This window comes from Budorcas taxicolor, chromosome 5, assembly GCF_023091745.1.
Source record: "Budorcas taxicolor isolate Tak-1 chromosome 5, Takin1.1, whole genome shotgun sequence".
In the NCBI taxonomy this organism is placed as follows: domain Eukaryota; kingdom Metazoa; phylum Chordata; class Mammalia; order Artiodactyla; family Bovidae; genus Budorcas; species Budorcas taxicolor.
Genome location: NC_068914.1, coordinates 82,743,266 through 82,770,589, shown reverse-complemented (window position 1 = coordinate 82,770,589; position 27,324 = coordinate 82,743,266). Strand labels below are relative to the sequence as shown.

Below are 27,324 nucleotides of genomic sequence, written 5' to 3'. Positions count from 1 at the left end.
GCGCTGCTGAGCCACCAGGGAAGCCCCTAATATTTATACTGTAGTGCACACATATTCTTATGTAAGAAATGGAAAGATATTCTGCAAAATCTCTATACCACCTTAATTCAAAAGTAACACACAGGGACTTCCCCAGTGGTCCAGTGGTTAACCCTCCATGCTTCCAATATAGGATGCAGGTTCGATTCCTGGTCAGGGAACTAGGATCCCACATGCTGCAGAGCTCAGCCAAAAATTTTAAAAAATGAATAAAAAAACTTTAAAGGTAGCATACAAAAGATCATTTCATAATTCTTCTCTTTGTCCATTATTACCATTAAGGGTGAAAAAGGGAGGGAACAACCAATAATTTGTTAATGGTTTAGGAGAGAAATGCCAGATTAATTAAAACAAAAAAGGCACAATGTTTCCTAAGATTTACTACCATTTTATTGAGGGGCAAACTTTCTTTAAAATTCCAGATGTGAAAGTGCCTTAGGAAAATTCCAATGCTGTTGTGGAAAATGCAGTGACGGTCTCCAACAGGACGCGGCTTGTCTGGGTCCCCAGCAGGTCTCCTGCGGCCAGCAGATGCCAGCCGGGAGTAGGAGCTGGACCACAGGCTCACAGAACGAGCATCACTGTTGCCTTTGGGTCACTAAGCTATAAAGGAACACTCGGTTTTAAAAGTCTTCTTATGGAAAGTAATAAAGTGCTATTTCTTGGCTTTTATGACCTTTTATTCTTTTAAAGAACTTCATTTTCCCATAGGGCAGCCAGAGTTGATGTATATGGTTGATATGGTATGAACCACAGCCAAGGGACGCCATGCTGAGAAAGAAGAATACTCTGCTGGCAGTGCAAGTATATTGAAATAGTTAATTTTCTTAGCAGTCAAACAGCTACCAAATAGACAGGATTTCTTTTTTTTTAATCTGATACCTAATCTGGCATACTGAATTGCATGATTTATTTTATAAATTCCCCCCCCACCCCCCCACCCCATTTGTGAGATGTCCTGGCTTTTAGGTTGCAATGTAGAGGATACATTTCTATAGAAAATTGAGAAACTGTGAGCAGTAGAGTCTGAAAAAAAAAAAAAAATCAAAGGACAATGAGTTCAGGCCTCTGTGAAGTGCTAGACATGCACTGAGACTCCTACAAAAAAAACCACTTTTTCTTCTTTGTCACTAATATCATCTCTCATTTCAACATCCACTCTGCTTCCTGGTGGCTTTTAGAAAATAACATTAACCTACGTAATCCATTTAGCTGTCAGAGATCTTTTAACCTGAAGAGTTATTTTGATGTCAAGATGTTTAAATGCTCCTTCCTAATCAAAATGCACCAAAATAAAACCTAGTTAAGATTTTCCATGTGAAGGGAAAGATCTTCATCTCTCTTCCCTCAGATACAGGCTACCAACCTGCCTTTGGCTCCAGTATTGATTCTACCTGATTTGAAAGTGAAAGTGAAGTTGCTCAGTTGCGTCTGACTCCCGACTCTGCGAGCCTGTGGAATGTAGCCCACCAGGCTCTTCCATCCATGGGATTCTCCAGGCAAGAATACTGGAGTGGGTTGCCATTTCCTTCTCCAGAGGATCTTCCCCACCCAGGAATCGAACTCAGATCTCCCACATCGCAGGCAGATGGTTTAACCTCTAAGCCACCAGGGAAGTCGCTACCTGATTTGAATGATCACAATTAAACAGATTTTTACTCCATTCTCACAGTAGGGGAACTACACTCCAGGTGCAGTCTGGAGCCTGTGCTGAAGGCATTCTACAAAACACTGGCAAGTAAAACAACTGTATCCATGCTCCCTAAATACTGCTTCACAAAATTAATGTGCTAAACAATAGTTCTATGTACTCTGGAAAAGAAATAAATAGGCACAAGTTCTTCAAACAAAGTAGAGAAGTAAAATTTTAGATACCACAAATAAAACAGGATACCATTCAACATTTAGATATTCTTAGTCTTTGACTCAATATTTAAACTTATTTAATACCACTTCTATTATCTGAGACTCTTTGTTGAAGAGTGAGGGAAAAAACTGTCAGAGACTTAAAAGCAAGCATTCGTTCTTTCTATATTTTATTTGAACTAGGCAGTTATTTAGTCACATCTGCCCTTTGCCTTGGCTAAAGCCAGCAGCCCTGACCCTGGACAGTCATTTCAGACAAGGCCACTACTGTTCATAAGGAATGACAGGAAAGAATGACTGTGCAGCTGATTCTGGAAAAAATACCCCTTCATCTTGGTAAGTCAAAGGCACCATCTTCATGCAAGAAACACAGGTAACACTAGCCGTTCCGAAAATCAGTAGTAATATTGCTAACTCATGTTAATAGTAAAACAGTATTAATAGAATCCTGTCCCCTTAGAAGAACAAAAAATGTCTTCCAGGATCTGTGATGCCTGAAATGCTATAAATCTCTGAAGACAGGTTATATCCTTCCCACTTCCCTGAGGCATTTGTCACATTGCCAGACAAGATTAGAGCCAGATAAGCCTCAGACACTTTTTGAAGATATTAGAAAGATCATGTTAGGGAAGTGGCTTAGGGGTTATACTTTATCAAACCAACATCCTTCAAATGCCTCCTACTAATAATAGAGTCTCATCTGCTACAGCAAGATGGTGGTCACTGAGGCAACAAGGGGACTATATATTTAGTGATAACCTTTATTCTGTTTTCCTTTGGTGTGTGTTTGTGAAGGAAAGATCTATTAAAAAAATAATAACACAATAGAAAAGTCTCCAGTAGCCAAAGGCATTTTTCATTATGAAAGCCCTTTTTAACCACTCCCAGTTACTTCTCTGACCTTCTTTTTTCTACTAAACTTTCCTGTTACTCCACCCAGATTTTTCTCCTGAATACTATTTTCTTTTTCCTACCCCATTCAACTCACAGCTTTCTAACACTCATAGAATAGCTTACTGCTGGCATCTATTAATATCTTCGGTGAATGTGTCTTTCAAGTGCATTATTTACAGTGGAAAATTAACTCTGTTCTAAGAATTGATGATGTAATTTGGTTTAAATTAAAAGATCATACTTTAGAAGTCCACAAATGTTTTTGAATTGCAGGTAAATACATATGTTACAAATCCTCATTAGAGATTTTATCAGGATACATAATGAAATTCATCTTATTTTCCATTTTAGATATCTGGTTTTAGAGAAAACGATTCAACATGTATGCAGAATAACTATGAAAATGTATGTAAAACATGTATGTAAAATAAGAATGGCCAAGATATATTGCTCATTCAAAATCACTGTGGGAAATTTGTCAGTCATTAAACTGTCATCTTCTGGTTGCTCTCAGACAAATAGGTGAAAATGTAATGTCTCACTCCCCATTTTCAAATCAATCAAAAGGCAAAGATATCTTATCTCATTTATTGTATTAGAAAATTAAAATATATGTGCTAACAGGGTAAGATTACAAAGGGAAAGATTAAGAGGGGGAAGGAAACCTCACTAGAGATTGTCTAAAAGAGTGAAGCCCATTTTGAAGATGTAAAAGATGTTGATAGCAGACTCAAACTGTATTATACACATAATAGAACTAAAGGAAATTAAGAAAAGTTGCTAATGTGCTTGAAATGTTCCTGAAATCAGCTGAAGTGCATTCTGAAAAATAAAGCACCTATGGAAGATACCGTCAAAATAATTTTTACAAAAGAAAAAAAAATAGAACTAGCAATGAAAAAAATGAGAAGTGAATCAATGAATGAATATATGTAAAAAATACCAAAGGTGTAAGGATTCACCAGGAAACAGATGAGAAAGAACCAAAGCAAGGCAAAGACTTACACATAAAACTTAAATATCAACTTCATGATGTGAAGAAGAGATGGGAACAGTCTCCTTATATGAAGAGTGACTTTAGTACCGTAAATCACAGACAGAAAAAATAAAAAAATGAATGATATAAAGTGGAAGAAACTTTGCTGCTAAGACAGCTGGTGGAAGTCACTGGTCAGAAACACTGGATCACCAACAAAGATGTAACTTGCATTCCAATTTTAGCAGATTTAATTACAATTTTAAAATTGTGATCCAGACAATTTCACAGCTCTGGAAGATAAAGAACTAAATTACTGCCACAACTAGAAACTTGCCTGTGGCAAGCCAAATTCAAGCAGGGTGAGTAAGAATGCTGACTGCTTCTTTCTCAAACTACATTTAAATATTGGGGTTTTTTAAAGCCCAGTTTGTTTTTTTTTTTTCATTTTTCTGGAAGATTTAATTACAGACAAACAAAAATCCCAATCAATTGTTGGATAATTAACTAAAATACAGTTAGGAGAACCTAAGATTTATCATGCAAATCAGGACACTTCTTCAGTACAATTAATAACTATGTTTGGACAACAGATATAAACAATTCTAAAGTAAAATAACATAAAAAATTCTTGAACTCATCACCTCACCCTTCTCCCAACTTCCACTTTTGGAAAGGGAAAAATGCACCTTTCCAAAATGCTATGAAATTTTTCTGGAGGTCATATTTTAAAATGTAGGAATAACATTTCCCAAACTTCACAGCAGAACTCAAAGAAATATCCTTGGAAGGGCTGGCTGAAAAAGGATTTAATTTAATTTTTGTCAGTTTCAGAATCATTTGGATTCCAAAGTCCTAGTGGAATGTAAACAAAAGCAGAAGGATACATTTGCTGTAATGCATCCAGATGTAGAGCTCCATGTCACTGGTAATAAAGAGTCACGATTCAATTATTACAGAAAGGATTAGCTTGTATTTAGTTTGCATTTATTTAAATACATTTTATTTGGGGGCAAGAACACGAACACTAGAAAACTGAAAGTAAACAAAGAATCCCAAAAGGAGTTAACAGTTGATACTACATGGTTGAAAATATCATTCATACACATCTGAGTCAGTGCGCTCAAGGTCAAATACAAATACTATTATCTCAGTTGGAGTTGCCAGATTCAGGGACATCTGGGTTGCCGCTGGGTATCACCAGCTTTCTGGAACAGCCGTTCTCTTGGCACTGAGGAACATTCAAGTTGCACAGCAGGACTGAGGGGAGAGGCCTTCAGCGCAGCAAGTTTTAAAATGGGATCCTTCCTTCCAGACTCTCATCAGCCAAGCAAGCTGGAGAGGTGAGAGCAGCGGGTGGGGTTGCCTCAGAGACTCTGGGAAGGACTTCTCTCCAGAAGGGGTGTGTTCGAAGGGTGGATAGAGGAGGGGCATGGGAAGCACCTGTCCCACCTCAACCTCCCCCCAGGCCCCACCCCCAAAAGTGGTACTTTTGCAGATGCCATTTATAAAGACGCTGGACTTGGCATTTAATAAAGCAGCACAGAATGTAGGAAGGGATCCTTCAGGGACACAAGGACAGAGAAAAGGTAAACAAAAAGGGAGTCCTTTTTATGGATTTCCTCCCCACCATAGCCAAAGCAGCACCTCATCCTTAGTGGTAGAGCCTGGCCAATGTTGTGGAGGCTCTTTTTTTTCCTCCGGCCACAGGGCTTGGCCGCAGGAATTCCCCAAACCTGCAGTTTTATCCATTTGTTCTGTACATTTATTTGCATCTGCTTTTTTGGCTAATTGCTTTTCACCCACAGCCAGTTTCCCTAGCTTCCCCTTTTCTTTTTAAACCAGCACCAACCTCATGATCCCAGAGGCTGGGGAGAGGAGGGCACTGGAGAAGTACTGGGCTAAAGGGACTGATGGAGGAATTGCAACTCCCCTCTAAGGAGCTTTCCTTCAGGTCTCTGGCTTTGAGGCCTGATTCCATGGCTACTATACTTACCTACAAAGGGCCAGAATGAGGATCTGGGGGTGCAAGGAGGAAAAATGTGGCTCTACCCTGGAAAGAGACCACCTGTGTTGCTAGATGGCTAAAGGCAAAGGAGAAACCCCACAGAGATGTTTGACAGGGTGGGCTCAAGAGCCAGCTCATGGAGGACTCACAGAAAATGCACCATCTGAATGAAGAGGATCACTGGCAATTTCCTGGCGATCCAGTAGTCAGGATTTCACACTTTTACTGCAAGGGCACAGATTCAGCGCCTAGTCAGAGAGCTAAGATCCCACAAACTGTGCTCATGGTGTGTCCAAAAAAGGAAAAAAAGATCACTCTGCAGTGCGAAGGGAGCAGGACTGTAGTCCAGAAGCCTGATGATGGATTAGTGAATGAAGATGAACGAGTGAACTTTTGAGACAAGAGGATGATGGCTATCCCAGAAAGGTCCAGGAGGTAAATGAGATGGGATTTGTGGTTGAAGGAATGTGGAAAAAAAGAGGAATCGAGGATAACATCCAGGTTTCTAACTTGGACAACTAGGTGATTTTTGAAGTTACTGACTTAGCACATATATAGATGGTGGAGAAGGTCTGAAGATGCATGCGGCAAGCAAAGCAGCTGGCCGGAGAGGTGACAGTGGGGTCTCAGTTCAGGTAGTCTGCGAGCTGGTCTCCAGCAAACTAGGGCAGAGTGTACTGGATCGTGTAGGATGTCTGGATTCTAGTCTGGTGCTAATATTTAGTAACTGTATGACTCACAGTGATTCTCTCAATCGCCTGGAACCTGATTCTGCATTTATCAAATGAGACAACTGACCACAGGTTGCTACCAGGATTAAATGAGACTATGTGTAGAAGTATTTTCAATACTGAAGCTTTAATTAAACCTAAGTACTCTTCCAACTCTCCACAGCCACCCAAATTCATCAAACGTTTGGTACTATTTTCAGCCAGGCACCAGAGGTACTGAAGTAGACAGTGATCTCACGGGGCTGACACAGTCATCAGGACCTCACTTGAGAAACATTTATTTATTCATCAAATAAAAATATTTTGAGCCCCTCATTTTAGCTTATTCTAAAAATAAAAACACGAGTATCAATTGTTTTCCTTAAGGCCCCCAAACTTCAGGGTGCAGAAGATAAACTATAAAAAGATGAATTACAATATGTGCTCAGCAGTGTGTAATAAAGGTCTGAGGCTGAATGAACTGGAGGTATTCGCACACTGTCTTTGCCAATTCCAATTTCTGTGTATGAGGGGCAAAAGGATTACTATTACTATTTTGATTTTTGATTGAAGTACAGTTGATTTACAATCAACCAGGGATTGAACCCTATCTCTTATCTCTTGCATTGGCAGGTGGATTCTTTGCCACTAGCACCACCTGGGAAGCCGTCTCAGAGACTATATACTTAATAAAAAAGTCTTTAGAGAAGTGTTCTGGTGAGGTCTAAATCTGCTGGACATTTCATTATGTTGATGCCTACAAGCCAGTTAGCTTCATTGCAAATAATAATTTAAAATACTAAAATAGTAATAATATGGAAGAAGTTACCGATCCAAATGATCTGTTGTGTACTAAAAATGCCCTTGATAGACATAGTCAATTGATGAACAAATATGTATGGAATACATATTCTGTGTTAGACATTCTATTAAGTGCAAGAAAGACTTTTTAATAATCTGTAATGCGAATGGTGACTGCAGTTATGAAATTAAAAGACACTTGCTTCCTGGAAGAATAGCTATGTTAGCTATGTCAAACCTAGACAGTGTTTTAAAAAGCAGAGACATCACTCTGCTGACCAAGGTCCATGTACTCAAAGCTATGGTTTTCCCAGTAGTCATGTATGGATGTGAGAGTTGGACCATAAAGAAGGCTGAGCATTGAACTGACACTTTTGAACTGTGGTGCTGGGGAAGACTCTTGAGAGTCCCTTGGACAGCAAGGAGGTCAAACCAGTGAATCCTAAAGGAAATCAGCCCTGAATATTCACTGGAAGAACTGATGCTAAAGCTGAAGATTCAATACTTTGGCCATCTGATGCAGAGTGGACTCACTGGAAAAGACCCTGATGCTGGGAAAAATTGAGGGCAAGAGGAGAAGGGGGCAACATAGGATGAGATGGTTGGGTGGCATCACTGACTCAGTGGACATGAGTTTGAGCAAGCTCAGGGAGATAGTGATGGACACAGAAGTCTGGCATGCTGCAGTCCATGGGGTCACAAAGAGTCGGACATGACTTAGTGCCTGAACAACAACAACGTCTCCCAAAAGTCTAAACCAGCAGTCTCCAACTGTTTTGACACCGGGGGCCAGTTTCATGAAAAAAATTTTTCCAAGGACAGAGAGGGGGAGGGATGGTTTTGGAATAACTGTCCTAAGGAGTCAGCAACATACATCCCTTGCATGTGCAGTTCACAGTAGGGTTCACGCTCCTATGAGAATCTAATGCCGCTGCTGATTTGACAGGAGGCGGAGCTCAGGTGGTAATGTGACCAGTGGGGAGCAGCTGTAAACACCAATGGAGTTTCACTCACTCCTTGGCCACTCACCTCCTGCTGTGCAGCCTGGTTCCTGACCAACCATCAGCCGGTACTGGTCTGTGGGGGTTGGGGGCCCCTGGTCTAAACTGACCCCTTCTGAATGGAATTGTACTTTGTGTGCCTATTTTACAAAAGCTATTAGAAGACAATCTGGTATAAAAATTTTCAGTCTTGCCAGACTCTTTCTGGGGTAGTTCCCAAGGAGAAACACTTGGGGATATTTTTATTAAAAAAAAAATACTTCAACTATTTTTAATCACACTTTTCTTCACCTCATAACAGACAATTAACTTCTAATGGCATCATTATCCAAGACAGAAAGGTGAGAAGTTTAAGTGTTATAGTCTTTAGGTGGGATACACATTCCTCTTTAAATACACACACACACACACACACACACACATCTACACAAGGAATAGCACAAAAAGAAACTCACTACAGCCCCTGCGAAGCTTCACCTCCAACCTTATAGCCCAGTGATGGCAATTTCTAATAATACTTGATGTGTGGATCTTTGGAGCTTAATCAGTTGTATTCACTGTGAATGCAATCTGGCCCAGTATAAACACAGAAACTGTCCTTCAGATCTGTGTAAAGTTTGCTAATAAGTATAGCATAATTTTCACTATACCTTGGAACATGGAAATATTTTTTTGGTATTATCTTAAACAATGAAAATCACACAGTATAAATATTAGGTTGGTGCAAAAGTAATTGCAGTTTGCACTGTTGAACTTTACCATTTGATACTGGAATACATTCTTAAATGTGGTTATGCTATACATCATTTTAATGTGAATTTCTTGCTTTATGTTTCTTGCTAATGAATCATTAATTGCTGTTTATTTTATATGTATTTTAGACTATGGAAATGATGTTAGACAAAAAGCAAACTTGAGCAAACTTATTTGAGTTCAAAATGGGTCATAAAGCAGGGAAGACAACTTGCAACATGAACACCACATCTGGCCCAGGAACTGCTAATGTGCGCACAGTACAGCGGTGGCTCAAGAAGTTTTGCAAAGGAGATGAGAGCCCTGAAGATGAGGAGCATAGTGGCTGGCCATCGGAAGCTGACAACAACCATCTGAGAGCATCATCAAAGCTGGTCCTCTTACAACTACGCAAGAAGTTGCCCAAGAAGTCAAATGCCAACCATTCTACTGTCATTTGGCATTTGAAACAAATTGGAAAAGTGAAAAAGCTTGATAAGTGGGTACCTCATGAGCTGACCACAAATCAAAAAAATAGTCATTTTGAAGTGCTGTCTTCTCTTATTCTATGCAACAACCACGAACCATTTCTTGATCAGATTGTGATGTGTGATGAAAAGTGGATTTTATATGAGAACCAGTAATGACCAGGTCAGTGGTTGGACAGAGAAGAAGCTCCAAAGCACTTTCCAAAGCCAAACTTAAACCAAAAAAAGGTCATGGCCACAGGTGATCTGCTGCCCATCTGATCCACTACAGCTTTCTGAATTCTGGCAAAACCATTACATCTGAGAAGTATGCTCAGCAAATTGATGAGATGCATGGAAAACTGCAGGGCCTGCAGCCAGCACTGGTCAACAGAAAAGGCCCAATTATTCTCCACGATAATGTGTGACTGCACATAATGTTTTGCGTTATCCACCATATTCATCTGACCTCTTGCCAACTGGCTACCACTTTTTCAAGCTTCTTGACAACTTTTTGCAAGAAAAAGCCTTCCACAATCAGCAGTATGTAGAAAACGCTTTCCAAGAGTTTGTTCAATTCTGAAGCACGGATTTTTATGCTACAGAAATAAATAAACTTATTTCTTGTTGGGAAAAATGTATTGATTGTAATGGTTCCTATTTTGATTAATAAAGATGTGTTTGAGCCTAGTTATAATGATTTAAAACTCAGGGTCAGAAACTGCTATTGTTTTTCCATCAACCTAATACTACTAACCTTACAACAGGGTAAGGTGGAAAATATACTTACAGAAAAAGTGAAATGACAGTTAAGTAGTATTTTCAAAAAGCTCATCTTAGCTTAGGGAAGCAATTTTACTCTACTGTGTGCATTTTCAAAACTATTGTAATGCTCATGGCATTCGGTCCCATTACTTCACTGCAAACAGAAGGGGAAAAATGAAAGCAGTGAGAGATTTTATTTGCTTGGGCTCCAAAATCACTTCAGACAGTGACTGCAGCCATGAAATTAAAAGACACTTGGAAGGAAAGCTATGATAAACCTAGACTGCGTATTAAAAAACAGAGAAATCACTTTGCTGATAAAGGTTCATATAGTGAAAGCTATGGTTTATAAGCAATCATGTATGGATGTGAGTTGGTCCATAATGAAGGATGAGTGCTGAAGAACTGATGCTTTCAAATTGCGGTGCTAGAGGACTCTTGAGAGTCCCTTGGACAGTGAGGAGATCAAACCAGTCAGTCCTAAAGGAAATCAAACCTAAATATTTACTAAAAGGACTGATGCTGAAGCTGAAGTTCTGATACTTTGGCCACCTGATGTGAAGAGAGGAATCACTGGGAAAGACCCTAACACTGGGAAGGATTGAAAGCAAAAGGGGAAGGGGGCAGCAGAGGATGAGGTGGTTAGATAGCATCATCTAGCCAATGGACATGTTTGAGCAAACTCAGGGAGATAGTGGAGGACAAAGGAGCCTGGCGTGCTGCAGTCCGTGGGGTCACACAGAGTCGGACACAACTTAGCAATTGAACAACATCAACATCAACAACAAACTAATGTAAGTGCTCTGAGCATATTTAGGGTAGACCGAGGTAAGCTATCACGTCCAGCAAGGTAGGTGAACAAATGCATTTTCAGCTATGATACTGTCAATCCCAATGAGTTTATTGGGATAACTAACCTGTAGATTGAGCAAGATTTATATATGGAATACTTTTCCATATCAAAAGCAAAATTTTACAGTGGGATATTAAACTTTATAATGCCCCTGGATTTGCACGTTCATTTGGAACAAAAGTGACTGCTTTCAGGTAATGCATTTAAGAGAGGAAACATCATTTCAAGTTTGTTTAAGACTGCCATCTAGTGCCTCCTTTCTCCCTACTGGATGCAGAATTCTCTGTGATCGAGTCAGTTTAGAGAGGGTCTATATTTAACTTTCCAGACTGGTTAACTCAGGTTTTCAATAGACAGCAGTCACCTTTTCCAGCTTGGATGTCATTCTTATGGTACCAGCTGTGCAGAAACTTATTGTCCTGCTTGGGAGCCGTAGAGAAAAAGTGAGGCCCAGACATGAAGCAAAGTAAAAAACAGTCATCTATTATTCTTTGCTGACCTATGCAATCAGACATGACCCTCAAAACAAGACAAATGAACTCTTTTGTGGTGATGTAATCCCTAGAGCAGATGGATCGATGATGGAAACATGTAACCCCACCAAGGTTCATATTTAACATGAGTAGTGTGGCACTACTGCTCTGTGTGAAACTCTGCTCTGGCCGGTACAGCTGAAAGATTATGTCAGCAGCTGAACAGCACAGATTCTGAAATCAGAGTTCCACAGAAACACCTGCTGTAGACTAGACAGTCGCTGCGTGACCCAAAGTATTCCTTTGTGAATCAATATGAAATCAATGTCCCAGCATGATGTTAGCTGGAATCACGCTAATGGACAAGCAAACTAGTCAGGGAGACACAGCAAAGCGATCTCAGCTTTATGAGCTCATTAGCCAATTGGAACTGGGATGGTTTCAAGACACCTGGGTGGTTATGTCCACCTACCTGCATTACCCTGGAAGTTTCAATTGGATACAGTTCCTTCTGTGAGTCATAGATTATTTGTTTTACTATGCATTGTTAAACAATTGTCATATTCCACGTTGAAATGGCTGCCTTCCAGATGGGGTAGGAGGTGATTTTTTTGTGACAGAATTCACTGGAGTCCTAAAGTATGAATGAAGTATATGGGTTTTTGATAAAATTCCATCTGACAGCTCAACTGATCAAGACACTGATTTGATTTCAACAGTTCACAGAATTATAATTAAGCAGTTATGAATGGCACCCATGTTTATCTAGAAAACATCTAGTTTACTCATAAGTAAAATAAATCTTTAAAAGAAGTCCCTTTATATTTATTTCAGTAGCTTTCCAAATACAAATGTGCAATCTTAATAAGTTAAGTTCCATATTCAGTGATTTTTTGAAAAGTATTATATAAACTTTAAAATATATAGTCAAAACAAAGAAGAAAATATTTAGCTTTATTTTGAAGCAACTATTTTATATATTGGGGAGATTATTTTCACAAGCATTTACATGTTAGGGTCAACAATAACTAATTTAATGTAATATGCAAATAGTCTGTATGAATTTAACCTTAATCCCCAAAGCTGTCTTAGGAAATATAAACTCTTTAATTTCCTAGGTTTATCAAGCAAATCCCCTCAAATCACCTGTCAAATTCTACCTTCATCTAGCCACTGAAAAATGTACAGCAAAATGTAGCCTATTTGAAATGTGAAAGTAAGTATAAACATCACGAATAGGTAATTTTTTGCACATGTCAATATTAGAAAAGAAAGAAATACAAAAATTTTAGGTTTCTCCATCTTATAAACTTGGTATGAGTTTCAAAGTCAACAAAAAAGACCAGTAAAAGGGAATTTTATGAAGAGGCTATTTCCTTTTTCAAGAGTTCAAAAAGAAGCTGATAGGAAAAAGAAAATGTCCCTGTAACTTATATAGTTGATCAAAAACAAAATCCCTGGAATCAGCTTGGTGGGGTGGGGTGTGAAACCGTCCAGTACAAACCAAGTCTGTAGCTAAAGCCAGTGGTGAGAATCAGAGGAATGCCAGAGTCTCAGGCCTTGTGTTTGGAAACAAGCAGGGGTTCTGGTGGCTTTTCAGACCCAGCTCCTGGGATGGGAGCTTTTGTTTGTTTTTACGGTCCAAGACAGTGAACCCCCAGCAGTATCTGGGTGACCTGGGTCTGATGTGAAAGTCACTTTTGCTCACTCTGCATCAGAGGGCTCATTTGCTAACTGAGGGCAAGCATGTTTCCTTCCTGGGGAATGAGTGCATTCCCCAGCCCAGACCTCCACATCGCAGAGCCCTGAAGGATGGAGTGGATAGGTCACATCTTTGGATCTGTCTTTCCTTTTGTTTCTATTAATGACCCCCTTTCTTATATTGTTTAGGAATATGTCTCTGTTTCTTCAGTAAGTATATGCTGAATGAATAAAACAGATGGATGAATGAGAGATAAATTTTAAGTGTGAACAATCTGGGTAGATTTCATATTATAATTAACCTTCAAAGATATATGCATGCTAAGTTGCTTCAGTTGTGTCCAACTCTTTGCAACCTTATGGACTGTAGCCCACCAGGCTCCTTTGTCCATGGGATTCTCTGGAGTGGGTTGCCATGCCCTCCTCCAAGGGATCTTCCCGACTGAGGAATCAAACCCATGTCTGTTATGTCTCCTACATGACAGACAGGTTCTTTACCACCAGCACCACTTGGGAAGCCTCTCAAAGATACATAAGTATTTGCAAATAAAAACTACATACCAGATGGTCTTCATCTATACTTTAGAACATTTAAACACAGAAATAGTTATTGGCGTTCCCCTCCACAAAATATTTAAAATATATCAACCATACTCATTCTCCTTATTTAAAAAGTAACACACCTACAGCACAAATTATGAAAAAAATGAAAAGGGGACACAAAATCATATCCATTCTTAATCTACCCACCAAGGAATAAACCATTACTAATATTTCACTCGGAGAAGGCAATGGCACCCCACTCCAGTACTCTTGCCTGGAAAATCCCATGGATGGAGGAGCCTGGTAGGCTGCAGTCCATGGGGTCACTAAGTCGGACATGACTGAGTGACTTCACTTTCACCTTTCGCTTTCATGCATTGGAGAAGGAAATGGCAACCCACTCCAGTGTTCTTGCCTGGAGAATCCCAGGGACGGGGGAGCCTGGTGGGCTGCTGTCTATAGGTTTGCACAGAGTTGGACACTACTGAAGTGACTTAGCAATATTTTACTGATACAAAAGTGTCACTAGAGTTAGAAGGCCACCCGTGCAGGGCTTCAAATCCAAAGCACTTGGGGACCCACAGGGCTGGGAAAAGGTCCTTAGTTTTTTGTATATTTTTAAAAGATTTCTCATTAGTTAATCCAGGGAGTCCCTCGAGCATTAAAGGATTGTTTCATCCTAAAGAAATTTAGTGGCTTCTGATCACTAATGAGACTCTACTCAGTTACACTGAGAAATATAAATGGCTGAATACATAAGAATATTCCACAAAGGAGTCAGCTTGAAAAATGAGAGTAATAATCTGAGGGCTGGTTTAAAATATTGGAGCAAAATAACTGAATTACGTTAACAGGTAATATCCTCAAGCCAGGACCACTAAAACATGTACATGTCCACTAGATCAAAAGCCAAGGAAGGGCCCATGCCAGGTACTGCTCGCTTATGGGGCTGCCTTAGAATCAGACTCACAAGCCCCCATCCCTTCTTTTCCTTATGTGTGGACTCTATTTGGTCAACCTGAAATTCTGATTTACCATCAGTTCTGCTGCTTCTTAAACTGCTGACTTCTACAAATATCTGACTTGACAAACATTGTTTCCAAAGACTGGGAGACTTGAGTATTTTACCCTAAAAAACAAGAAAGGCAAAGCAAAGGCAATACTTCTTTACAACTGGTGGCTCACGTGGAAAAGAATCCAACCTGCAAAGCAGAAGACCTGGGTTTGACCCCTGGGTTGGGAAGATCTCCTGGAGAAGGGAATGAGTGGGTGAAGGTAGCACCCACTCCAGTATTCTGGCCTGGAAAATCCCATGGACAGAGGAGCCTCGTGGGCTACAGTCTGTGGGGTTGCAAAGAGTTGGACACAACTGAGTAACTTTCACTCATTTTGTGTAGCAGTGGCTACATGGTCATGTAAATTCTCTAGCAAAGCCAAGGAAGTGATAATACTTCCTAAATTGGACTGAGAAGAAAAATGTATTATTAATTCTCTTGGAGCATTTGTACACATTTCTTCTGTCCCTTCTATTTCTTCCTAAAGTGTGTGCAAGGAGCCAGGACTCTCACCTGGCTGAGGACACAGGGGCATTGAAAGGGTGGAGCTAGAAATAGGAACTTCGAGTTGTCAGGTAAAATACAGGATGCATGGTTAAAACTGAATTTCAGACAAACTACCAATCATTTCTTCTTTTTAGGGACATGCAATATTTGAGATGCACTTACACTAAAAATTATTTTTTTACATTCTTTTTTTAAAATATTATTTTCCATTATGGTTTATCACAGGATATTGAATATAGTTCGTAGGACCTTGTTGATTATCCATCCTATATATAACAGTTTACCTCTGCTAATCCCAAATTCTCATCCTTCCTTCACCCACCCCCTCCCTCTTGGCAAAACCACAGTCTGTTCTCTCACAGTCTGTGAGGCAACATAAAAAAAATTCTCAATTGTTTATCTGGAATTCAAATTCACCAAGCATGTTGCGTGGCTTTTTTATTTTGATAAATCTGGAAGCCCTATCACAAACTCCCTTTTTTCCTCTCAACAAGAGCAGTTCCTACTTGATAGGCTGGAGTTCCGGATAACCTTGTGTTTGAGAACAGTGTTCAGCTATCCAAAAAGTTTGTCAACCACTTTGCTCAATGAATCTGGGCAACGTTCTGAACTCCACTGTCTGTGGACTTCTCATCAATAAAGTAGAGTGTATCTGGTTGTTGTGAAAATTAAAGCTTATAGAACATTTTACAATGGGCACGTTCAGCCCCATATGCTACAAAATATTTATTACATGCCAGACTGCCTGAAAACAAACTGATTGCTCAGTGAACAATTAGATGGAAGAAATTCTGAAAGATGTTAAACCACATCTTCATCTCACCACACTTAAGAACAACATATTGAAACACAGAGAGCCTTCCAACCTAAGGAGTGGACTTATCTTTGAAAAACAAACATAACATGACTTGCTTTTAAACAGTACAGTACTCCAAATTATATTGTTACAGATTTTTTTCAGCTGAATCATAGCTTTTGAAACAGGAGATCAAGAAATAACAATCAGGAAATGAAAACAGTTCATCTCCTACAAGTCTATTGTCTGCTTTTTCTGCTTGGTAAGGTTTTTTAAACTTAAAAAAAGTTTTCATGAGAACAAAACAGAGATACCAACACAATAAAACACATCTGGAGGCCACTTGGTGACATTCAGGCTTCTTTTTTTCTCAACCATTAGCTTTCATGGAAAGCTCTTACAGTACTAAAGCAAATGTCATAAAAGTGTAACACTTATTATATAATGTTGTCTAAACACTTGAGGCTAAAATTGAAACTTGGCAGTGAAACTGAAGAGTAAATAAATTTAGATTGTACCAACATAACAATGAAAAGACACAAGTGTAAATAAATACCTGGTGGGTTGGCCAGGCTAATGCAACATTTAAGGAGGAGAAGAGCGAGCTCTGATTCAGAAGTCAATTACAGAGAAGAAACACAGGGTTACAATTCAAGTTGTCAAAATTCATCTCTTATTTTCTGATTGAAACTGAGGTGTTAAAAAGGTGGCAATAAGTCCACTGCATAATTAATCTTAGAGCCAAATATAAAGATTTGTAATTCACTAAGCATCATGCTTGTCTTGTTTCCTGCTTTTGCACAAATTTTGCTTTCTGCCTAAAACGAGTCATTGTTCGGTCATCAAGACCCAACTCAACTCTCTCTTCGTCCCTGGAGCCTTCCTTAAAAAGTCATACAGAACAAACGACTCCTACTTTTGGCTTTGTGTCACTACTATATCTAGCACATTTCTGTATCCGTGCCTCCACCACAGTATTTCACAAGTGCTCCAATGCCTTCCTTCTCTATAAAATGGTGAGCTTTTTAAAGGCAGGAACTATCCTCAATTGATGTCTGTAGTCCCAGAGCCTAACACAGTGCCTGACAAAGCACAGGGCTCAATGAAGGTATGCTCAAGTGAAAATGATGCCCCTAAACTGAAACAAAATGGAAACTTTCACATTAAACGGTTAACGTGAATTTGTAAGTGAAATTGTTTCTTACTCTTCAGAGGAGCGAAAAGGCAGTGGAGAATATTCAAAACAGCTACATCACTTTGAAGTGAATAAATGGCCAGGAAAAGAGGCAGAAGATGAAAGGTTCTACATATCCATTTAAGAAGCTGGAACAACAAACTACTGTGAACTGTTCAGAAAACATCTTTGCAAAAGTGTGTCAATTGTAACCTGGAGGGCTGGCCTCCAGACCAAGGAGCAGATGCGACTTTATTTCTATCCCTCCCTTTAGCTGTCTCCTGAGAAGGCCTACAAAGGTGTCATTAAGAGATGGAACACTTTCCTGCAGCACTTTCACACACTCATTACCAGCTGATAGTGTTTGATCTTTGAGTCATGGCTGAAGTGACCCAGATTCAAACTGGTGATTATTAATGTCACATTTCTATAGGCCTTCTTATTGGAACAGCACTTAACAGTCACTTGTGAATCTGCTGGGATCTGGGCCATGGCTCATTGCTGTGTTCATCCCAACAACTCACAAACTCCATCTTCAGAGATACAATATAAGTGGTACCCTGCCTCCTGGTGGGCTGTCTGTAACCTCAGCCTAATTAGGATGTGAGTAAGATCCAAGAGCCTGAGAATTTGCTTAAAAATCAGTGATTTAATTAATCACAGTGCTATAAAAATGGACTAGCCAGGGCAGTACGTATGGTGACACAGGCCAATGTATATTAAGATTAATACAGAAAGAGTTTCACCACTGACTGCATATTTACACCAGCTTTTACTGGGAGAGTCGGGAGATAAGAATTTTATTATGGTTTAAAAAATATTAGGAATGCAACTAAAATGGATCCTGGGCTACTCTTATTTTCCAGCAAACCCTCTTCAAACTTCCCCCAATTAATTCCAATTTGGTCAATGAACATTTTAACAAAATATAATCACTATGTGATTACATAAGTAAGTGAACATACTGCTTTTGAGTTCTCCTTTATACATTTTCCACATTTCCCATTTATAAACACAGTGCTCACATTTGTAACTTTCAGTGTGCATATAAGTATGCCATTGCTGTAACTACATCAGATTAATAATTTGCTCTGAATATTAAGGCATTTTAAGTTCCTCATATTAAATTACAGTGTAACCTATTAAACCAGACTTTTGGTAAGGGGAAACCAAACCGGACATTCTCTTAGGTCTTTAAAAATACAGCTACTGTTGAATTTTGAAATAGCTGCACTGTAATATGAATAAAAAGACCATCTTTAAAAGATGCACCTGGTTAACATGAATAATTTTGAGTAGACTGCTAAAATACTTCTAATCAGGGATTTAGGTAATGCTGACAATTAATAATAGTACTATCAGCTCCTATTCATTTATCTGGCTGCAGCGGGTCTTAGTTTCGGCATGTGGGCTCTTCACTGCATCGCACGGGATCTTCTGCACAGACTCCCTCTAGTTGTGGCACCTGGGCTTCAGCAGTTGCAGGACACCAGCTCTCTAGCTGCGGTGCATGCGCTTACTTGCTCAGAGGCACATGGGATGCTAGTTCCCCGACCAGGGACCAAACCCATGTCCCCGGCACTGCAAAGTGGATTCTTAACCACTGGATCACCAGGGAAGCCCCTCAACCCTTATCTATGAACCACTCCCCTAAAGTTACAGCCTCCCAACCCAATGTTTTAGAATCAAGAAAATTTTGAGCCTAAAAGGTCATCAGGCCTCTCACTTTATCATTCAGGAAACTGAGGCATAGCATAGGTAAGAAGTCCAGAAAATTAAGTGACCTGTCCAAGATTACATGCAAGTTAGCAGTAGTAGAGGCTCTAGTTATCTCAAAGCATTTAATGTAGAACAATATATACACAGAAAGATTTACAAAACAATAAAACATTGTCAAACAATTTTAGACAGATTATAACTGCTTGCTCATTTTTCCTCTTTCTTTTGTTTGTTTCTTTCTAAAAATCCAAACCAAACTCCCTAGAAAGGCGCATCTTGAACTGAAAGGCAGCTTCTTCATCAATAAATTGAGGATAACCTTGGTTAGACCTCTATGCAAAGATGCAATGAAAGTAAATGAGATGAATCTGAAAGTGCTTTGTGTACTTCAGAGGTATTAGCCTTATTAGCAGGAAAGAACCCCCAAGTTAAAACAGGATAATTTCTGGACAAATAAGTTGGCACAGTGCCTTAATAGGAAAGCTGACTCACTGCCAATTTAGCCCTGGAACCTGAGACATTAAAATAATAATTTCGAGCAGCTATGTTTCCTACTAAGCTGGCTGAAATCACTTAAGAGGATTAGCTTTTCACCTCTGGAATTTAAGTCAGGATTTCTTGAGTGAAAGATGGTCCATCACCCTTATTTGAACATAGGAGGCAACAGCACAAGTCTGTCTGCAGATACTGCCTCTACTTTTGTTTTAAGGTTACAGAGAAGCATTATGAAGGGGGATGTCATACAGCTTCCTTGTTACCAATATTTCCTCTTGTTTCTAGTAATATGGCATTGGCTTGCTATGTGCTTACATATCATTGATCACTTTGTGATGGAGAGAAGGGAGAAGGGGTATTTGATCAGTCTCTTTCCTCATACTCCATCACATTTCTCTGGCTTTATTCGGATAAGGAAGGAAACAGCTCAGAAACTCCACTGTAGTTGCCAACTGCCCCCTGCCAAAAAAATAAATAAAATAACCACCCCCCACAAAAGACTCAGTTCTGGAAATTTTCAACTTATTTTCTGTTTTTCCTTTATCTTGGTTTCTGTTTTTCCTTTATCACATTAACAAATTAATTAACCAAGAAATCTTGGTTTCTGTTTTTCCTTTATATTTCACATTAAAATGATCCCCAAATGCCTACCCTTTAAAACAAGGGTGACCATTTGCTAACTTTATGGTCCTATATTAAGAAAGAGGATAAGAGTAAACACTCTAACTTGCTTATATATATTAGTATACATATTATTAGACTGGGGAGGGGATGCTCGAATCTGAAGCTCCTTAAATATTTTCAGTCATTCATTCTGCAGGTATTTTATTAAGTACCGACTATGTGCCAGGCTGCACTCTTAAGATTGCGGGTAAAGCCACAGGCCAGACAGCACAGAGATTTCTTTTTGGAACAGCTATAATAAGGAAATATCTGCCAGAAGTGACAAGGGCTATGGAGAAAAGTGAAGCAGGTTAAGGGGTTTCCAGAGTGGCTGGGGGTGGTGGGGACTCTGCTATTTCATGTAGGGTGAACAGGAAAGGCCTTCCCAGTATCAGATGACTTCTTAAGTTGAGACCTGAAATGATGGAATGACCCATGATGCCACCTGGAAAAACCCTACACATGTACTTTTATACTAGCTTGAAGTCCAGAACAAACAAGGAGATAAGCTGTGAAACTTCTGGAAAGTGAAACCTACAAATAATAAGGCTTATACAACACTTTGAACCAGCCCTCAATTTATCTGCAATGATCCTGAAACCCTGTTTAGTGACTACTTAATCTTTTACCTAACTCAAATACCTTAACGGTAGTATCTCTTCACATACTAAGAGAATTTTCCAGTTAAGTTGTACAAACAACCCAAGCAGATAACGCAGGTGTCAACGTCTACTCTGAGGCCCTGATTAGTTGATTTGTCAATGGGCGTACAGTAGAGAAAAAGAGCTGACACTAGCTGATTTTGTTACTGGCCATGCTTTCACAGTGAGAAAATTCAAAGGAAACTGGACAGTTATCCAGGTTTTAGAAAGGTCAATTTTTAAAGTTCTTTTAATGAATAACAAAACAATACCCTCCCTCCCCTCAAGAACAGTGACAAACAGCAGCAACAACAAAATCAATAAACAAGGTAAGGATCAAATGTCTCCTTTTGTTCCTACTAAGTAAATGTGATCAGCAATTATACCGATAGACTTGCTTGCGTGTGCGCTAAGTCACTTCAGTCCTGTTTGACGCTTTGTGACCCTATGGATGGACTGTAGCCCACCAAGCTCCTCTGTCCATTGGATTGTCCAGGCAAGAATACGAGAGTGAGTTGCCATGCCCGCTCCAGGGAATCTTCCCGACCCAGGAATCGAACCTGTGTCTCTTATGTCTCCTGCATTGGCAGGCAGGGTCTTTACTACTAGTGCCTCCTGTGAAGCCCCAACTGATTGGTTTAAGTTCTTTTTAATCTATGTTCTACAGTAATGGTAATAATGCATAATGATAGGAAATAACCCATTTTTTTGTAGACTGAAGAAAAGAGCAAAGAAACAAAATGGGCAACAAACTCATTTAATCCATTACCACAAAACTATGCAACCAAGAATTTTCCCCTGCTTGATAGCAAAACTTTCAGATGCATCACAGTCATTATGAGAAAAACTGAATGTGAGTCTCATATTTTATTGAGATTTCTGATTTATCTGATCTAAAACAATATATACATGTGTGTACATATACATATATATGTATACACATGCTGTGGATATGGACAGTTTTAAAGCAGTTTATAGATTAAGAAATAAATGATGTGGAATCATGTCTGTAAAAGGATACAACATAATTGCTGGCTATAAAATAACAGTAATTAGCAATCTATTTAAAAATTTTTACCTCTGTAATCTAAAATATTTTAAAATAAGACTTCAAATTATAATAAGGTTTTAAATTTGTCATATAAACTATGAAAAGTTTATAGTGATTTGATTGTGTTATACTTAAACTGACACACACAGGTGAAGGCAGAAAACTGGAAAATCATTCATTCAAGGAGGAGTCCAAGAGATCAGGAAACAGGCAAACCATGGTTTTGACAGGATAAACTGTTTTACATAATGCATTAATCACACTCTCAAGTAATATGCTTGGTATCTTTTTTTGTCAGCTTCCAGATACCTTTTCAAGGTGAAGCACCTCCACATTTAAAGCAATGAGACCAACTGCTAATCTGGGAAAAATATAATCAGTACGCTACAGAGTATCCCCAAAGTCTGGAAACATAAGGGAAATAATGTATTTATTATGCTATTTTTCAGAGGAACAATTATCTCCATTGCTTTAAATTTGGAGACACTTTACCTGAAAGGTATTTGGAGGTTGATAAAAACAGATTGGGCATATTATTTGACTTGGCATATTATATGCCCATATTATTTGGGCATAATATTGGGCATATTGTTTCATTTAAATTTATCTTTTATTGAGGTAACACTGGCTTTTAACATTATATAAGTTTAATGTGTACATTATACTACTGTGTACACTACAGAATAATGACCATATTATTTTAAAATCACTAACATCACATTTTCTAAGTTTCCTGACTTTTGGGGGCTCTCTGTAGCTGTCGAGTGTCTGCTATGTGCCAGGCACTGTGTTAGGCATTGGGTATGCAATGGGGAACTAATATGGTTCCCCCCTTACATCAATTACCATCTACTCACAGGAGCAGAACATAGATCTTCCTGGAACTGGGTTAAAATGTCTACATTTTGACAGTGACATTAGGAATGAACATAGCTGTTACGAATGAATGAACAAATGAACAAAAGAGAAAGGAAGGAAGGAAAAACGTTCAGTCCAGTAGGATTAGGAACATAAAATTTTAGAACTGGAAGGAAATCTTAGAGATCATCTAATTTAGTGGTTCTCAACCACAGCTGGGCATCAAATTACTTGAGGAGCTTTTTCAAGTTAAATGTGCAAAACCCCACCCCAAACCCACTCCTCCCTTAAAAAACCTCTGTGCATTTGCTCCACAGGTGTTTATGGTTCACATCTACGGTTAACATGCACTGACCTGGACTAAGTCCCTTACTCTACATATGAGGAAACTGAGGCCCAGAGAGGCTGAGTGGGCTGACTAGAAATCATCCAGCTATTGTACCACAGTCCAAATTTTCTGATATTAAAAAATGAAGGTAAAAAAACTTCTGCACTATTATACCACATCACCACTGTCTGTTCCTGAATCTCCACTCAAGAAGAAATCAGGATAAATGTCCAAGTACTGTACATTTGAACTGAGGTGTTGGAGAAGACTCTTGAGATCCAACCAGCCCATTCTAAAGGAAATCAGCCCTGAATATTCATTGGAAGGACTGATGCTGAAGCTGAAACTCCAATACTTTGGCCACCTGATGTGAAGAACTGACTCTCTGGAAAAGACCCTGATGCTGGGAAAGATTGAAGGCAGGGGGAGAAGGGGACAACAGATGATGAGATGGCCGGATGGCATCACTGACTTGACTGACATGAGTTTGACCAATCTCTGGGGACTGGTGATGGACAGGGAAGCCTGGCGTGCTGTAGTCCATGGGGTCGCAAAGAGTTGACCACAACTGAGCGACTGAATTGAACAAGTACTTGACCAAAAGCTCCTGAAGTGAAGTGAAGTTGCTCAGTCGTATTTAACTCTGTGACCCCGTGGACTGTAGCCTACCAGGCTCCTCCGTCCATGGGATTCTCCAGGCAAGAGTACTGGAGTAGGTTGCCATTTTCTTCTCCAAAAGCTCCTGAACCAAAGTATAAAAGCCAGTGTGTACAGGCAACATAAATATATAAAAAATAAAGACCCATCAAGTACCATGGTAACCTGGTTGCTCCCTGTTTAAAGAGCCAAGTCAAGCCAGTTTAAAACACTCCCACACAAATATCATTATTCCCATCAGTTTCCATTTCAGCACTGCAATGAATAATACTTTTGGTTTTTGTGGGTAAGGAGAAGAAGAGAGTAATTTCTTTTCTGGTTTATTTCTAAAATTTAGAAGGTTAAAAAAATATATGTTTCCAGTACCTCAATATAAAGAAAGCCTGGTCTGCTTTTAACACGTTTGGCAGTACTTGAGGACATGTTTTTGGCCATTAGCCTGACAAGCTGTTTAAGCTTATAGAAGACCCACAAAGGGAACTTATATGATTAAGTTAGTTAAACACAAACATCTTCTCTGTATATTTTATTCCCTCCCTTCATACTCACAAAAACATAAAAGGCTAAGGCATTTCAGAACTGGGTGAGGGGGCAAGTTATTTATCACTTCAGCTCTCTTCTCAAGGCTTGTGTAAATAAGAACTGAAGCAACTCAATGAAATTATTCATATGACCCTTGTGAGGAACAAAGCTCAGCACCAGAAAAGAGTTCAAAATTCCGATGAAGTATATGCATTTTCTTACAAGAAACATCTGTGATATCCTAATGCACTTCAGACCTAACTTTATCTCTTTCTAAAAATTATGTAACATGTGCATATCTCAAGCACTGAACATACTTCTTAATTACATAGTCACAGAAGAATTTAAAATGCAGTCTCCTTTTGACACACATTATAACAAGTATTCCAACACTAGAGCACTAAGGAGTCTTCTGACATAAAATCTAACAGTTCCTTAAATTGTTTGGCAGATATTTTGAAGCAAAACAAAATGCCACACCATCTAAGTCTTTTCCAGTTCCTAATGACGGAATTTAGATTATTCAAGCATGTAAATAACAGAGCTGAAAACATCAATTACAGTTAACAAGTTATGAGTTTCTTCAGAAGAATATCATATTATTTACTTATCATTGAGATAAAAGACAGAAAAAGGGAAGTACAAATGACTTTGGTGAAACTATACCATGATCTAAATCAGTTTACTATTATTAGATTGAAAGAGGGCTGGTTGTATATGTGTTTGTATCCAGAATACAGCAGTGCAATGAGGGCAGAGGAACTGGCCAATATATAAATAGGTTTTAACAGACTTTCCAGTTCAACCATAGTAACTATATTAGGTTTTGTCCCTACAAAACCACATGGGCCAGGGTGGGCTAAGTATTTGGCAGGCTGGGGTGCTCAGCTGGTAAAGCAACATAAACCTCCTTTTACCTTGATTTGAATAAATTTCCTCTGAGATGGTTTGCTTAATTGAAAGAGTTTTCAAGGAGAAAGGACAAGCCTAACTGTTGGTTGGTGGGCGCTCCTTACACTAAGGCTAACCTTGCACCTTCTTCCAGCTTGATCAAAGGCCTCCATCATCATTCATTCGTGGTAGCACTCTGGATGCAAGCAGTAACCTAACCTCCAGGATCTAACAATCCCTAGCAGCCTGGGTTAATTTCAGCTGTCTCTAAAAGGGCTACCTGAAACATGGCATTTACAAATACAGCACTATTTATTACATGATGGAAGATTTCCAAAAATGCCAGAAGAGATGTTGGCACTTATGCAAGTAAACTACTGTTCAGCCCAAAGAATCACTATATTCTATAAGATGCTTTTGCCAGGATTGAAAGGGCCTATGTGAAAACACCCTAATTGGGACCATCTTAGCACCTCAGCTATTGGACACCCTCTGGCTCTAGGTGTTACGTTTCAAATGGGCCAACAAACCATCCTAGAAACAGAACCTCCCAGTCCTGTAACTAATCCCTTCACTCCAAGTCCTGAGAGTGTATATTTTCTTATTTTCAGATTTAATAAGGCAAGTATATCTGGTAGCTATTAAAAGATTTAAGCCACTGCTGTTTTAAAAGGTTTCAGTATTCAGAGATTTCAAGCCCATAGAGGGGGCAATGTGGCAGGTTTGGTTGCTGTAGAATGGTGAAATTATTTCCCTGGTTCTCTTCCTGTGCCCCCTTCCCCCACCAGCCCACTGTTTTAAGAATGTTCTTATTGACCTCTCTCTACCCTTCTAATGTGTCTTTAACACATGTTCATGGGTTCACAAAAAGAAAACTAGAAGAATCTGAAGGGAAGACACTGGACCAAAGAATCTTCAGTGACCTAAATAGATAACTACAGTGACAGATCTGTAAAGAAGGAGGCAGAAAAATTCGAAACATTGGCTACTTACAATACAAGGTCAGATAATCTTTCCTTCTTTTCTTCTTTGGGGAAATCCAAACAGCTGTACAATGTTTCTTTAAGTTTTTCTTTATTGAACAGTCCTCATGCTTGCGCAAAACCAAGAGCCATCCTAGAAAACCAGGGCCAATATTGTGTCACATTAAGTGGTAGCTACTTTATATCAGACTTTTTTTTTTTAAAGGTGACAAAAATGGGGTTGGTGGGGAGAAGGTGGTTATAAAAAAACTTCACAGGAAACCAAATAGCCTTTATTTAAATTAAAAGCAATCACAGGCTGATTCTTGGAACATACTTGGAAATGCTTTTTGGCATGCAGCTGCTACATGCCGCCAATATTGTGTGTAATTGGAAACATTTCAAACAGAATTGTTACCAAAGTCAAAGACCATAATTGCAAGCCGTGGGATCTGCGTTGCAGATAAAAGCAGGGCAGCTCAGGGAGAGCAGGCTGCACCCAGGGGTCTCCTTGCTGGCAGCGTCTGACTACAATATTTTCACTGTATTATCGACGTCTCTTTCTTTCCAGATCCCCAATGAGACAAGAAGGAAACACAGGGAAGTGTACACAAAGCAAAAACTGGTAGGTGCTATAAATCAGTGGTCAGGACAAAACTCTTAGAAAGGAGTACATGACTTCAGTACTTGAACAACTGAAATAACACAGCCTTCATTTTTTTTTCCCCCTGAAGTGTAATCCACTAGAAATAAAAGGCTTCTCTCCCAAGAGTTGACTCCAAACTTACCAGTGAGAAAAATACAACTGCAGTCAAATCGGTCAGTTGTCTTTTAGGGTCTCTTAGGACCAAGTTACCGACAGGAGGCAAAACGTTAAGTCCAGGTAACTGACAGCTGCTTTGTTAGTTCACAGCTCTAAGTTTTAGAATGTTTACACTGGCTTCTGCTCTGCTGACATTTTTATTTTTATTTTACATTTAAAATCTCTCTTCATAGGGAAATGAATCTGGAAAGGTCTAATCAGTTCAGGCTGGGCAATCACTCTTGTTCTACAGAGGTCTCTTCAAAACTAACCAAAATGCATTTTAGAGTTTAGTCTAAACAAGCATACAAAACAGAGACACAGGAAGGATTTTACATTCTCTCTGAGAGGTTTGATCCCCCAGGGGACTGGAA

The 27,324-nt window shown here is 39.2% G+C and overlaps 1 protein-coding gene across 1 annotated transcript in view; it reads right to left on the bottom strand.

The window, feature by feature from the left end:
• PRICKLE1 (prickle planar cell polarity protein 1) overlaps positions 1-26,253 on the bottom strand; it is a 110,792-nt gene extending 84,539 nt beyond the window's left edge. The window contains exon 1 of the mRNA XM_052640606.1: positions 26,180-26,253. The gene's annotated coding sequence lies outside the window, so the exon portion shown is untranslated. The remainder of the gene's footprint in view (positions 1-26,179) is intronic.
• Between the last annotated feature and the right edge of the window lie 1,071 nt (positions 26,254-27,324).